At 33.2% G+C, this 14,517-nt stretch overlaps 1 protein-coding gene across 6 annotated transcripts in view; it reads right to left on the bottom strand.

Annotated features, from left to right (window-relative positions):
* ADGRL3 (adhesion G protein-coupled receptor L3) overlaps positions 1–14,517 on the bottom strand; it is a 790,703-nt gene that overhangs the window by 600,126 nt on the left and 176,060 nt on the right. Inside the window, exon 3 of one of the 6 annotated variants that reach the window (XM_073891741.1) lies at positions 4,833–5,016. The exons of the other annotated variants lie outside the window; for them this stretch is intronic. The gene's annotated coding sequence lies outside the window, so the exon portion shown is untranslated. The remainder of the gene's footprint in view (positions 1–4,832; positions 5,017–14,517) is intronic. 6 annotated transcript variants of the gene reach the window in all.

The raw sequence follows: 14,517 nt of genomic DNA, 5'->3' as shown, positions 1-14,517 counted from the left end.
GGGAGAAGAATATATGTATCCCAATGAGCTTGAAACTGCTTAATTCTGGGATGGAATATTAGGGAGCCCAAGGCAGCCATCTGTGTAAGTTACATTCTCTAACCACTTTATTAACATTCTGACCTCCTTCTAAATTCCTGTCTATCTTTCAATTTGCTTGAAACTCACATGTGGAAAAAAATATGCTATTAATTGGACCTATGAAATCTGCAGAGATGATGTTGCAATTGTTTCAAATAGAATGGATCATCATATATTCAAATGATCAATGGAAACTGTGTACAATTTTAAAATGTAATTTTGAATGCATAGTGTTTAGTGTTTAAGTATAATTTTTTATCATGCAGGTAGACAGCACACTTTGAATGCTGATAAACAAATAACCTCTCCTCCAAAAACACACACACATACAAAAAACAGGGTTTAAGAAATGACAGCATAAGAGATTAATCTGCCACACTGTTTTCATATATCCCACAAGCTAAGAATATTTTTTTACATTTTATAATAATTGGAAAAAAAATCAAAAGACGAATTCTTCATGACATTTCCAAGTTACATGAACTACAAATCTCGGTGTCCATTGAACTTTTATATTTTAAGATTTTTTTAATTTATTTATTTGAAAGAGAGAGAGCATGCGAGAGCATGAGCACAAGCAGGGGAAGCAGCAGGGAGAGGGAGAAGCAGGCTTCCCGCTGAGCAGGGAGCCAGATATGGGGCTCGATCCCAGGACTCTGGGATCATGACCTGAGCCGAAGGCAGACGCTTAACCGACTGAGCCACCCAGGGGCTCCTCCACTGAACTTTTATTGGAACACAGTTAAGTTCATTTTTTAACATACTGACTACAGCTGCATTTGTCTACAAGAGCAGATTTCAGCAGTTAGCAAGGAGATGGCATGTCCTCAAAGCCTAAAATGTTTACTACACAGCCCTTCATAGAGGTAGTTTGCTGACCTCTGCAACAGACAAACGGTCTATAAAATTATGCTTGATTTTTAAAGTCTGACCCACTGGCATTTATCCATGACTAAGTATTAACAGAGAAATACTTAATCTATGTTATCTTATTTGAATATATGTAACAAGTTACTGGACTATTTCCTAAGAAATATTAGTCTGATCAGCACTTTCTATATTTAGAAATGAAAATGTAGAAAAGTCTTTGTCCTTACATTTACTTACTCTCAGCAAAAATGTCACTAGCTCATATGTTCCTTGAAACATATAAACTCACATAATGACAAACAGCATAACTAAGCTCATAACGATGCTCAATAAACACTACTATAATACGTGAAAAATTCCTTATCTGAGCAGGCCTCTTCTGTTCCTACAGCACAAACATTCCTCACTTATGTCTGTGTGTATATATATGTATATATATATTTTTTTAATTGTATGTAACATTTTTTCCAATATATTCTAAATACTACATTTCTATCAAAAGTGAGACAGGAATGTAACAGAACACCTTAATGGTTATTATCCCCATTCTTGAGTAAAATGTATTCTTCAAAAGATGTCCTCCAAATGCATTTTACCATTAGTGATCATTTTATATTCCAACGCACTACATGCCCTAAATTAGTCTCATTTCTTACTTGGGATTCTTTTCATGTTGATGATAAAAATGAACTTAATAAAAATGGAACTTTAAATAGCTGTCTTAACCCAAATATTCAAAATGAAAGATAACAAAAACCCAGTACTACAACTCTATCTACGTATTTAAAAAGCAAAAAGCTTTTCAGTAAAAAAAAAAAAAAAAAAAAATTCTCTCTCACATGAATTATCATGAGTTCCCTAAAGTCAGATTCTGCAGATATTTTAAAACTGAAAATAAACTGAATACATTAAAAAATGCAAAAGGTGCTATAAAAATAATCATTTAAAACCTAATGAAAATACATCAGCCACATGAGAATTACAACAGACCTTTCAGTGTAGTGCACAAGCACGTGACATACTATTAAGCAAATATAATTAAGGACAAGAGAGCTGGATTTTTTTTTTTTTTTGTAACTTTAGCTGCACATATGGAGCATTTTGTTTCACTTCTGGTTTACTTTCTATTAATCAAAGACCCCCACTGTAATGCCTTCACACAGGGCTCAGTGTTGTAGTTACCATGGAAACCATAATTCTGAATGTCCTAACTTGTGTGATTAAAATTTAACACAAAGTAACATTGATAGTCTCCCTCATTTCCACTACCACCAATATCCAATTCTAATTAGCCTCACAATAACTGGTTTGGAGGGAATAAAAAGCTCTGACTACCATAGCCAAACATTGCCAGTGATTCACAGGGAATCTCATGGACAATATATAGTGACGGTTCTCTTTTACAAAATGCTGGGTTTAAACAGAGGAATTATTTCTACTTGACTTTCCACTCTCCTCTAAAAAATAAAATATGTCATTTTCTTCTTAAGATATTATAAGAATTTTTAAAATTTATATTTAACTTGACTGTTCAACTGCAACAAAAGATTTTTATAATGGTCTAATATACTAAGACAATAAAAAACTATATGACATTTTAATTCCCCAAATCTACTTGTAATAATCATATTCATTTCTATAATTATTACAATGGTCTCCTCAACATGGAATTAACCCTTCTAGATATATTAATCGTTAAGATTCGACATAAGCAAAACCTTTTTATTTAACTGACATTTAAAAATGCAACTGGATCTTTTCCCTTTTCATCCTTTTTTTTTTTTATGAGTACGTTAATAGGAGCTGATAAACTCAGTACTCCATTAAGGAAATATTCTCTTGCTGATTATTTTGATTTACAGAAAATTATATTGTCTCAGGGGCACACTTGCCCTGATCATGTGCTCTGGTTCTCATCGCCTATGCTTGTAACTAAGCATAAATTTACTGCATTAGTCAACATAACATTTTAAATCTGGAAATTATACTCTGTCATTCTGACTGAGCTGCTTGTCTAACTTATCATATATAAGAGCAAACATGAATGACATTCCTCCCCACTCCTAAAATCCCAAAGGAAAAATTTAAGTTTACACAGCAAGAAGGAAGATTTTAAATATTAAACATTTAGAGTCAGGAGGATATCTCAGTCATTAAGTCCAATGCTCTCAAATTTTAAAGTAGAAATTGAGGCCCAATGAAGTTAAATGATATCCTTAATATACCCAGTAATAGAACCAGCACTAGTTGCTTGAAGTACTCATTTAGCATTTTCATTCATTCAGTACACAAGAGTGACATTTCAATTATTAGTTGCCAACCGTTTTCTACTTTTAATGACAAATCTAAATACCTTAAAAATATAAAGTATATATAGTATTTATAAAATAAATCTTGAAAATTAATGAAATTAACCCAAAAAATGAACTAGGGATAAATTAATAATTTTGTTATACATTATTGTCTAATATATGATTTACATCATTTAAAAATTTGATTTTATACTGGAAATAATCTGCTTTTATGATTATATCATAAGCCACATAATGCACTTTCAAAGTCAGTGCTAAATTAGTCAGCAGTGCCCTTTAATCATCAATATTAATTCCTAATGTGAAAAATATTTTAAAAATCATCTCTATTCTTTAGTTTCACATAGTCCATTTAATGTTATTTATTTATTAGTAAAGATCTGGCTATTAAGTAAGCAATTTTTACTTCGAATACCATTTTGACATTTGAATAAATAATTTTAGTAATGTCTGAATATGGACAATTTCTATTTCCGTATACTTTCTATGTACAAATAAAGGATTGTCTTCTCCTATAAATGGTCCATTCAGAACTTTTATTTCCCATTAGAATATGTGAATAAATTCAAGTTAGCCTAGTATAAGTTATTCTTTCCTTTTCCGCAAAAAATGATGAAGGAGAGAAAAGGACCGGTGTAGGGAATGTGCAGAGGGCGACAGGATTAGGGAGAGAGTTATGGAAGGAAAAAAAGGAACATGCAAAAGAGAAGAGGAGAAGAAAGAGAGGATTCCCTTTATTTACATGTTCTCTACATCAAATCTGATACAGTATATAAATAAACACTAGATTTTGAAAGATCCTTTGAATATGTAAGTTCATATTTCAGGAGTATACCAAGTAAGGCGAACATGAAAAGTTACTAAAAAAAAAAAAAAAAATTCTGTATCAGGGACTCCCTAAATGGAGCTGGAGAATAAAAGTGTACAGAGGAAGCCAAAAAGATAGAGTGATCAGTCAGAAAAGGCATAGTAAAGATATTATTTTACTATGTAATAGTGGATCAGATTAATATTGATAGGATTATCATAAATTAAACTTGCTAAACAAGTCTGAATGAAGACTTTAAATATGAAATTCTTTACCATGCTTGAAGTATTAAAAGATGAGAAAAAAGATAAACTAATCTCAATAAAAAAATTACATTATTCAGGTTGAACTATGGTGCCATTTACTGTCAATATATTTACAGGCTAATAATTCTCACCCCATGATTATGTAATAAAAGGTCTACTAAAATGGGTATTTTCAATCAATCAAAACCCAAAATTTAAAGCTAAAATCCTTACAGTTTCTATCTTTAGAGTTTCAAAGGCTGTTTGTTCATTAATAAACTACTTCAACTATTCCTTAATTTTAATTCCTGGACATATCAACAAAGGGCATTGAGAAATTTTCAGGATTGTAGTTTCTGTAAAACATTGTTCAATGATTTTTTTTCTCAAGGTAAAATACATCAAAACTAACATCATGCTGTTATTTCATCATTCAGGCTATTGGATGTGACAAGGAAGTCTAAGATATTATGAAGAATGGTTTACTCCAGAAATTTCAACAGAGCATCTACTTACAAAGTCCAAAATATGATGCGGTGGGGTGACTGGGTGGCTCAGTCATTAAGCATCTGCCTTGGGCTCAGATCATGATCCCAGGGTCCTGGGATCGAGCCCCACATCGGGCTCCCTACACTGCAGGCAGCTTGCTTCTCCTTCTCCTACTCCCCTCTGCTTGTGTTCCCACTCTTGCTGTCTCTCTCTGTCAAAAAAATAAATAAAATCTTTTAAAAAAATAAAAAACAAATAAAAAAATTAAAAAAGGTATGGTGTGGTAATGCTGCTTCACTGACCAATTCATTAATCCTGTATTCCATTTCTACAACTACACACTCAAAACATCTTTGCAGTAAAAGACAGATAAGAAGGAGAATCTTTAATATAAACTTAAAACTTCTTTGAAAAAAGGATTCTTAAAGAGATCCAATATACCACTTAGGAGCCTGCAAAGACCAATTACTATTTTTAAATTTTTTATGAAGCAACTCCTATGGTTATTCAAATTTTCTCAAGATAGGTACTTATATGTAGCACTAAGAAAATACAAGAAACAAAACAGGACTAATCTCAACCAGCATTAGAAACACTGCCATTCTAGCTCTATGGTGCAAAACAGGGAGGAAAAGTTGGTGAGGACATAGATATGAGCTAACTAGAAATTGAGAGGTAAAAAGACTCTGTGAAAAACATAGTTCTCTGGGGGATTAAGGTGGTCTCTAGGGGTTTTAAAAATCAGGACCTCCAGAGATTATGTGCTTTCATATTTTTATATCCTCACATTTGCCCCACTTCCCTTTTGGATATCTTTTTGACTACGGGTATCTAATGCTAGCCAGACCACAGTAATGGTGGGTAACTCTGCATTAGTTACATCTGTCCTGTTCCTGAATAACGTCTTTTGTAAATTTTTTTTGAAATTCAAAAACTTTTGTGAGAAGACAGCAAAAGTGTCAAGGGGCGCGGGGGAGAAGCTATATTAATATGCAACAAAGAAAAGGTCTATGATTAAAAATCCTAACTTTTCTAATTTCGTAATAATTGCTACATGATGATGTAATGATTCGATTACATTTTCTATAAAAATGAACTAGAGGGATGCTCGGGTGACTCAGTCAGTTAAGCATCTGCCTTCGGCTCAGGTCATGATCCTAGGGTCCTGGGACTAAGCCCCACATCTGGCTCCTGGCTCAGCTGGGGAGCCTGCTTCTCCCTCTGCCTGCCACTCCCTCTAAGGCTCCCCCCTGCTTGTGTGCACTCTCTCTGTCTCTCTTTCTGTGTTAAATAAATAAAATCTTTAAAAAATAAAAAAATAAAAACTATAAACTGCATTATTATGTACTATTTTATAATTTTAATATTATATTAAAAATTAATAATGAAATATAAATCTTTATGCTACTAAATCAAATTTCCATTCCTCTCAGTAGCAACAGTAATATCTTCCTTACTATATTAATAAATGATTAAATAAATTATATGAACATTTGTTCCACAATGCATAGGACATAATAGATACCCAATGATATGAATTTGAATGTATCAAAAAAAAAAAAAAGTTCTATCCAAATATGTTATTGGGATCAACTTGTACATGAATTTATTAATGGGGAAATACATGGGTTTATAGTAAATTTATAATAAGTGCATTGTACATTAATATAACAATAATAAAGGTTTTCCTCCTGGATGAGTTATTTGGAGTGAAAGAGAAGGCAGTGAATGGGAGAGCCCAAAGTGTGCCGGCTACTCCTTTTTTTTTTAATTTTTTATTGTTATGTTAATCACCATATATTACATCATTTGTTTTGGTGTAGTGTTCCATGATTCATTGTTTGTTCATAACACCCAGTGCTCCATGCAGAATGTGCCCTCTTTAATACCCATCACCAGGCTAACCCATCCCCCTACCCTCCTCCCCTCTAGAAACCTCAGTTTGTTTTTCAGAGTCCATCATCTCTCATGGTTCGTCTCCCCCTCTGACTTACTCCCCTTCATTCTTCCTCTCCTGCTATCTTCTTCTTTTTCTTTTTTCTTAAAATATGTTGCATTGTTTCAGAAGTACAGGTCTGTGATTCAACAGTCTTACACAATTCACAGCGCTCACCGTAGCACATACCCTCCCCAATGTCTATCACCCAGCCACCCCATCCCTCCCACCCCCGACCACTCCAGCAACCCTCAGTTTGTTCCTGAGATTAAGAATTCCTCATATCAGTGAGGTCATATGATACATGTCTTTCTCTGATTGACTTATTTCACTCAGCATAACACCCTCCAGTTCCATCCATGTCGTTGCAAATGTGTGCCGACTACTCTTGCTGTGTACCCACACTACATGTTGTCAGAGATCAAGGTGCTTCAAATGATAAAATACTCAAAACCTCAGTTCAAATCCATCAAGTTGGCAATAATTTTCCAGTGTAAGTCAAAATAGGAATCTCTCCTTCCAGAATAACATAACAAACGTGTTCAGTGTAACATGATGTATGTGTATTCCCATAAAAACTTTAAAATACCAAATTTGGGTTGAGGTAGGGCATTATCAAGGATAGTAAATTAAAATCTTTAATACCATTAATGGCAGAAATGGGCCAACATTAAAATTGAATTTGTATTCTAAATATATTAAACATGAATATACATAATGTGAAAAATCTAATGTTATTAATTTTAAACCTTGTTAAAAGTTCACTTTCTGCTACAGCTGAAGTTAAAAGAATTTTGTTACTGGATATCATATGTGTACAGGAAATGTGTCAAGCATTTGGGTAAAATGCACAATCTAGATAGCGCTTCACAAATAAATCCTTTCCCTTTTTAGCTAAACAGGCTATTGTAAATGCAATTTGAAATATGTATCTCAATTCAGATGTGGTCTTCAATCTATGGTGAATAGTTTCACGGAGACTCCATAAGTTCATTATTCCTTGTTTGTGTATTAGCATGAGCACAATGTGCTCTCAGAAAATGGGATTAAAAAAACCTATTAGTGTTATTCTTCCTAAACAAACAGTTGAGTTATTCTCCTACATATCAATATTTTCCAAATTTTTTACAGTATTAAATTTATTGCTTGGCATTCTAACTGAAGTCCATGCCAGTCAAAACTTCTTCTGCTATCTTACCATTCCTTATCTATTTCAAGTGGGTTCCAACTGGTTATTTTTTAAATGAAAGCTTTAATTTGTTGTGGTATTTTGCTGAATGGATTTAATAACCTGTTGTAATCTTCATATTTTTTTCTATTTATTGTATATGGTTAGTCAAATAGATGTTTTACCTGTGGTTAAGAAATAGTCTAGGGCACCTGGGTGGCTCAGTTGGTTAAGCGACTGCCTTTGGCTCAGGTCATGATCCTGGAGTCCTGGGATCGAGTCCCACACTGCCTGCTCAGCCTGGAGTCTGCTTCTCCCTCTGACCCTCCCCCGTCTCATGCTCCCTCTCTCTCTCTCTCTCTAGCTCTCTCTCTCTCAAATAAATTAAAAAATCTTTAAAAAAAAGAAATAGTCCAGTACAATGAAGCAAACTTACTAGAAATGATCTATATAGCCTTTTGCCCAAAGATAATTTTTCAGAAGCTATATACTCAGCTTTTATAATACACTTCTTCTGGTCTTTTCCTATTATCAATTCTTTTCAAAGAAGCATTCATTTTCTTTGGATATTTATATATGCTGAGAATAAATGTCACACCTTCATTTTCAAATATTTATCACTAGAATAAACAATCAAAAAATACTGCTAATTCAGTGCATTTAATCAGGAATGAAATGAAAAAGAAATCTATTAAAACCTTAATGTGTGAAAGAGTTAATAAAATCAAAGATTTCTCCACTCATGGTTGAGAACTCTAAGACACAATATAACAAAAAGTGTTTGTCTACAAAATTCAGTTTCTTCAAATATACAATGGAGAGTTTATATGATTACACATGCATCACCACCAAGTTTTATAAAAATCTAGTCATTCACAATTTTTGGCAACAAAGCCAGCAAACAACTGCTTGCTTCCATTACACTTGTAAGAGGCAATTTGAGAAGTTACTCCCCAGGAATTAAATTTGTGGATAAACATTTTAGCTAATTGCATTATTGTCCTCAGAACATTGAAGGCAGCACTAAGCCAAACCAAGAAATCCAATTTATTTGTTTCTTTTTTTTTTCCTTAAGCAATTAAATTCTCTTCCACTAACACATTTTAGGACTCAAGGAAAAAAGGTATATACTATATATTACATGGATTGGAAAGATATAAAATAAAGTTTTATTTAAGTGTAAAATTTATGTTTTAAAGAAGGAAAAAATGTGGTTCCCCTGGGCTGAATAAATTCTAAAGGTATATATTTCAAAGGTTTCTATAAAAGTGCAGTGAAGGGAGTTCATCATTTGAACTTTCATCAATGCTGAGACCTCTGCTATTTGCCAACAGTTTACAGAATACTGTGGCTGTCATTGTAGCCTCCATGCAATGTTTTTTTATCTAATTGCTTTACCCCACCTTTAATGCATCTCTCACACTTCCAAGACCTGTTGCTCTTTAAAACAACAGTATCCCAATAATGCTTTACAATTAGGTCTCTACTAAATATATAATGTAAAAAGGGTCTCTTCCTACGTCCTTCAATTTCCTCTTAAGTATCTTTACCTAATATTCTATCACTCTGGAAAATTATAATCCTCCAGAACAGAATATCCCTTAGTCTCTAATGAGTATTCTGGCATTGTCATGACCATTCTCTTAGAATACCCATTCTCTGTTCTCAGTAATAAAATCCTCTCATATGCAACCAGTTCTGCAAAGCTTTCCCAAGGCCTTTTATTCAGAATTAATTACTTCCTCTTCTCATGCTTTACTATAGTACTTAGCATATTGTAATGTAGCTAGTTGTACATGTTTCTGTATCCTCAGCTAGACTTCTAATTTTCTTTAGGTCAGGACAGCATTATCACTCCAGAATACAGCAGAGGTCTTATATGCAGCAGATACTAATATACTATGTACTAAATAAATGACTTTAAAAAGAAATTAAAATTAATGTGTTTTAATCTTCATTCCTCTTCAAGATTTATGACATTCCTTAGCCTTTGAAATACGTTACTTCATGAAGTGGTAGTTACTCTGCACTAAGCATATGCAACCAAAGATGATATTTTTAATATCAGTCTCCCCTTCTTTTTATTTAAGCTTTATTTCAGAAAATGCATATTTACTCAGAAAAGACTGAGAATTTATTCTGAAGCCTATGTTTCATAATTGAGAGGCAAATAATCAAATTTCTATTGACACTTTTTTAGAAATTCAAGAAAAAAATTTCAAATACAATCATGTAATTCTAAAAAATATGAATTTACATTTACTCATATTTACTTAATATAAAACAAAATCCAGAATTTTTCAAATTATTAAAATTTTGAAAAACAGGGAAATTAATAATTCTATAATATTCAAGCTTTCTGGAATACTTGTTAGATTTTTTTCAAAACATCAAATCTGGGGGCACCTGGGTAGCTCAATCGGTTCTGCCTTCGGCTCAGGTCATGATCCCGGGGTCCTGGGATCAAGCTCTGTGTCCAGCTCCCCACTCAGCGTGGAGTCTGATTCTCCCTCTCCGTCTCTCCCCCTGCTCGTGCTCTCCCTCTCTCGCTCTCTCTCAAATAAAGAAGTAAAATCTTTTAAAACACACACACCAAAACTGTTTTTTAAATTGTACATACTTTTTGAAGTTTTTGAAAATGTATTGTATGTATCCTTGCCTTCTGACAAAGTATATTAAACATACATACAAACTAACTTTTTCTTCTCAATGATCCAAGATCATCACAAAATTGCAGCATCCTATTTTTTTTGAAGCAAGAAGGTCCTTTATGGATAATCTAGTGCTGCCCTCACTAATTGGACAAATGAGAATACTACAATCCAGAGAGATTACATGATGTTCCCTGGGTCTCATAGCAAGTTAATGGCAAGACCAGGCCTAGAGTAACGGTAACCTGATCCAGAGTTCTTCCTAATAGGAACCACATTTGTAAAACGTGTATAACTCAAAGGCTCTTAGATACATACAGAAACTACACTCTGACATATAATTATCCAGCCTGCTATATTTACTAAAATTTTTATAAATGACTTTTAGTGGTTATGTGGTCTCAACCCTTAATATACAATGTCAAAATTCATGGTTAGTTTTTAGTATTTCTATTCTTGTATAATTTGGTACTACTAATCTGCTGGGTTTTCAACGCCAGATGACCAAATTTGTTATTACTTACTATAAACTATTTTCTCATGAGGGTCTTTTCTATGTAAAAAGCACATAAGTTTTAGTTAGAATAAAACAGTTGAATATTGCATCCAGTGCAAAAAGTTAAGCTTTAGTTTTTTGTGGTTAGTTGCTTTAGGATAATTTACTAAAGAAAACAAGACACACTCCTAAAGAAAAGTAAAAAATATCATGGAAGAAAAAATCTTAAAAGCAGTATTTTCCACTTGGATGATATAATTTTTCCTACCTAAATTCAGAGACCAGCAAAAACAGGTCCTGACATAGACTAGTATTAAAAAAATTAATAACTTAGCACTAGAAGACAAATTTCTGTACACCACCAATTTAAGTAAGAACAATAGCACTTAGAATAGAAATAAGATAAAAACAGGAACAAAATCCAGTAAGACAAAGTAAAACACAGAAATAATTTAAAAATCATATATATACACTTCACCAGGTGACCCAGCAATCCAACTCTTAGGTATTTACCTCAGAGAAATGAAAATTTGTGTACACACACACACAAAATATGAATGTTTATAGTAACATTATTTCCACCAAAAACTAGAAACAGTCCAAATGTTCTTCAACAGGTGGATAAAGGAACTGTGAGACATCCATATAGTAGAATACTGCCCAGCCATAAAGAAGAAATAAATTATTGATATACTCAAAAAACAAGGATGAATCTCAAAGGCATTATGAAAAGTGGAAGAAGTCAGTCTTAAAAGACTACTCACTGTATGATTCACTTACTGACATTCCAAAAAAGCTAAAAATATGGACTGAAGTATTATGGAATAAAGAACAGATTAGCAATTGCTAGGGGTTATGGATGGAAGCAGGAAATGACTACAAAGGGACAGCACAAGAAAATTTTTAGGTTATCAAACTATATTGCACCTGACTTATAGTGATGAAAACACAATTCTATACAAGACTTAAATCTCAAAGAACTGCACACAGAATACAAAACAAACAAAAACCTATAAGCATAGATAGACAGCTAGAGAGACTGATATACAGATAATTAACAGACATGGTTGCATATGTATATACATTTGTTAAAACTCCTCACATATTTACAATGGTTAATTTTAAACTTATGTACTCAATAAAAAGTTTTAAATGTATATGCCTAATTTAAAAAGTCATAAACAAATCATTCTCCCGAAAAATAAAAAAGTAAACAGCCAATAATGATATGTTTTTTAGCTTTTAGCCGTGGCACAAAACCCCAATCTGTAAATATTTATAGCATAGAGCAGATTTCTCTCTTTTCAACATAGCATCCCTGATTCAGGCAGAAATGAGTAATCTTTTTTGAACCACCCTATTTTTTCACCACCATATATTAATGGCAGTAGTGAACAGTTTTAGATGAAAATCTGGTAAAGCACAAGGGTCAGGACACAAGATTCCGTCCAGGCCACTCCTAATTCAGGGTTTATTCATAAAAAAATAGGAAATAACAGAACATGAACATCACAATCCTCTTAGAGATTTGACTGGACTAGTACTTTTCATATATCACCCATATTCAAGGTTAACTACAGAAGTAAAAAGCTGTATATACACCATGCTATTCATTCTCAACTAGTCTTTTTGTTTTGTCTTTAAAGTACTGAATTAAAGGACATGTTCAGGTATTTCAAGATGAAAAAACTGAAGTTCTGTTTGCATTCCAAAATTATGGTGGTCACTACTTGTTTCCACGGCAGGAAAAGGCATGGTGTTTAAAACAGGCAGAGGGGGCGCCTGGGTGGCTCAGTCGTTAAGCTTCTGCCTTCGGCTCAGGTCATGATCCCGGGGTCCTGGGATCAAGTCCCACATCGAGTCCCACATTGGGCTCCCTGCTCAGCAGGAAGCCTGCTTCTCCCTCTCCCTCTGCTGCTCCCCTGCTTGTGCTCTCTCTCTCTGACAAATAAATAAAAATCTTTAAAAAAAAATAAATAAAAAAATAAAATAAAACAGGCAGAGACTACAAAAAAAAGACAGGAGATGAAGAATGAACTTTGTTTGCTCTGATCGCCAGTCTCTCTTATCACACAATTTATGTATAATTACTTTAAATGCTCAAAGTTTTAAAATTTTGTTTGTATTACTTTTTCCTTTAGTTTTAGGTATTCAGCACTGTTCTGAAATGTAAATGTTTTAGGTTTAGGCTGATGGGTGAGGTAAGTGATGAGATGTTACTTTATACAGAAATTGAAATTTATAACAATAATCAAAGAAAATGAATTTTTAATTCATAATTATTTTTCTGCCTTACATAGGTTTTAATTTCCTAAATGTCAAGCTTTTATCAGACATTTAAAATACAACATTTAAAAATAATTAAAGAAGATGAGGATACAAGTAAACTGACAGCTTCTAAAAGTAGAAGTTGAAAGGAAATTTTAACAAAACATATCAAAAGCCTTAAAAAAAAAAAAAGAGTCATACCCTAGGACTTAGTAATTCTACTACAAAAAATCTGTTTGAGGGAATAATCACTTATATTAAACAAAAAGATGTATATAAATATGTATCTCAGTAGTACTCATGATAAGCAAAATGTAGTAAGATGACATTAAAAAGGTAGTTAAATATGTTTTTTATCCTCATATACGTGTATGTATATTTTCTATTTAAAAGAAAACTATGAATATACACTAAAATGTTGACCATGGTTTCCTCTGGGTATGGGACTATGGGTAATACTAATATTCTCTTTTTGCAATATTTTCTAAATTTTCTATGAGTATGTTTCAGTTTTACAATATAAAATCTAATTAACATTTTTAAATGATTAAAACTTAGTTAAGTACTTTTAAGATATAAAAGTTTTAGCAAAAACATTTAGTGAATAAAACTATGTTTACTGAAAATACTGACCCAAAGATATTAAGTTATTGGTTATAACTCATTTAGACTTTGTAAAACTCTATTAAAAAGGTTTGGGGCCCCTGCGTGGCTCAGTCCGTAAGCATCTGCCTTCGGCTAGGGCCATGATCCCAGAGTCCAGGGATGGAGCCCCGCATCAGGCTCCCTGCTCAGTGGAGAGCCTGCTTCTCCCTCTGCCCCTCACCCCATTCATGCTCACGCTCTCTCTCTCAAATAAATAAATAAAATATTTTTAAAAAGTTTTATTTTCATTTTTGGTGAAAAAAGTCCTACTTGTCGTTTTGTATGTACTCCATTTTTTGTTTACTGCTTCACGGCCCATTCTGTGGTTTAAGTAGTGGTTGACAACTTTTGCTTTGCTCAACTGACTGGCAGCTATCACTGGAATGCCAGACTTATCTTTATGCAAATTTTTCAAAGGTCACCATTTATGCATGTAAATTTTGAAGGGCACTAACTCTACAGCTGACAGATTCTGACAGCCACTATATCTCCAAGAATGGAATAAGCAGGGATGACTGTCTGAATAATTAATGTGCTTTTACTCTGCC

The sequence above is a fragment of the Callorhinus ursinus genome, unplaced genomic scaffold (genome assembly GCF_003265705.2).
Source record: "Callorhinus ursinus isolate GAN/ISIS: 27379988/994484 unplaced genomic scaffold, GSC_fseal_2.0 scaffold4, whole genome shotgun sequence".
Lineage (NCBI taxonomy): Eukaryota > Metazoa > Chordata > Mammalia > Carnivora > Otariidae > Callorhinus > Callorhinus ursinus.
This window is presented reverse-complemented; position numbering and strand designations above follow the sequence as displayed.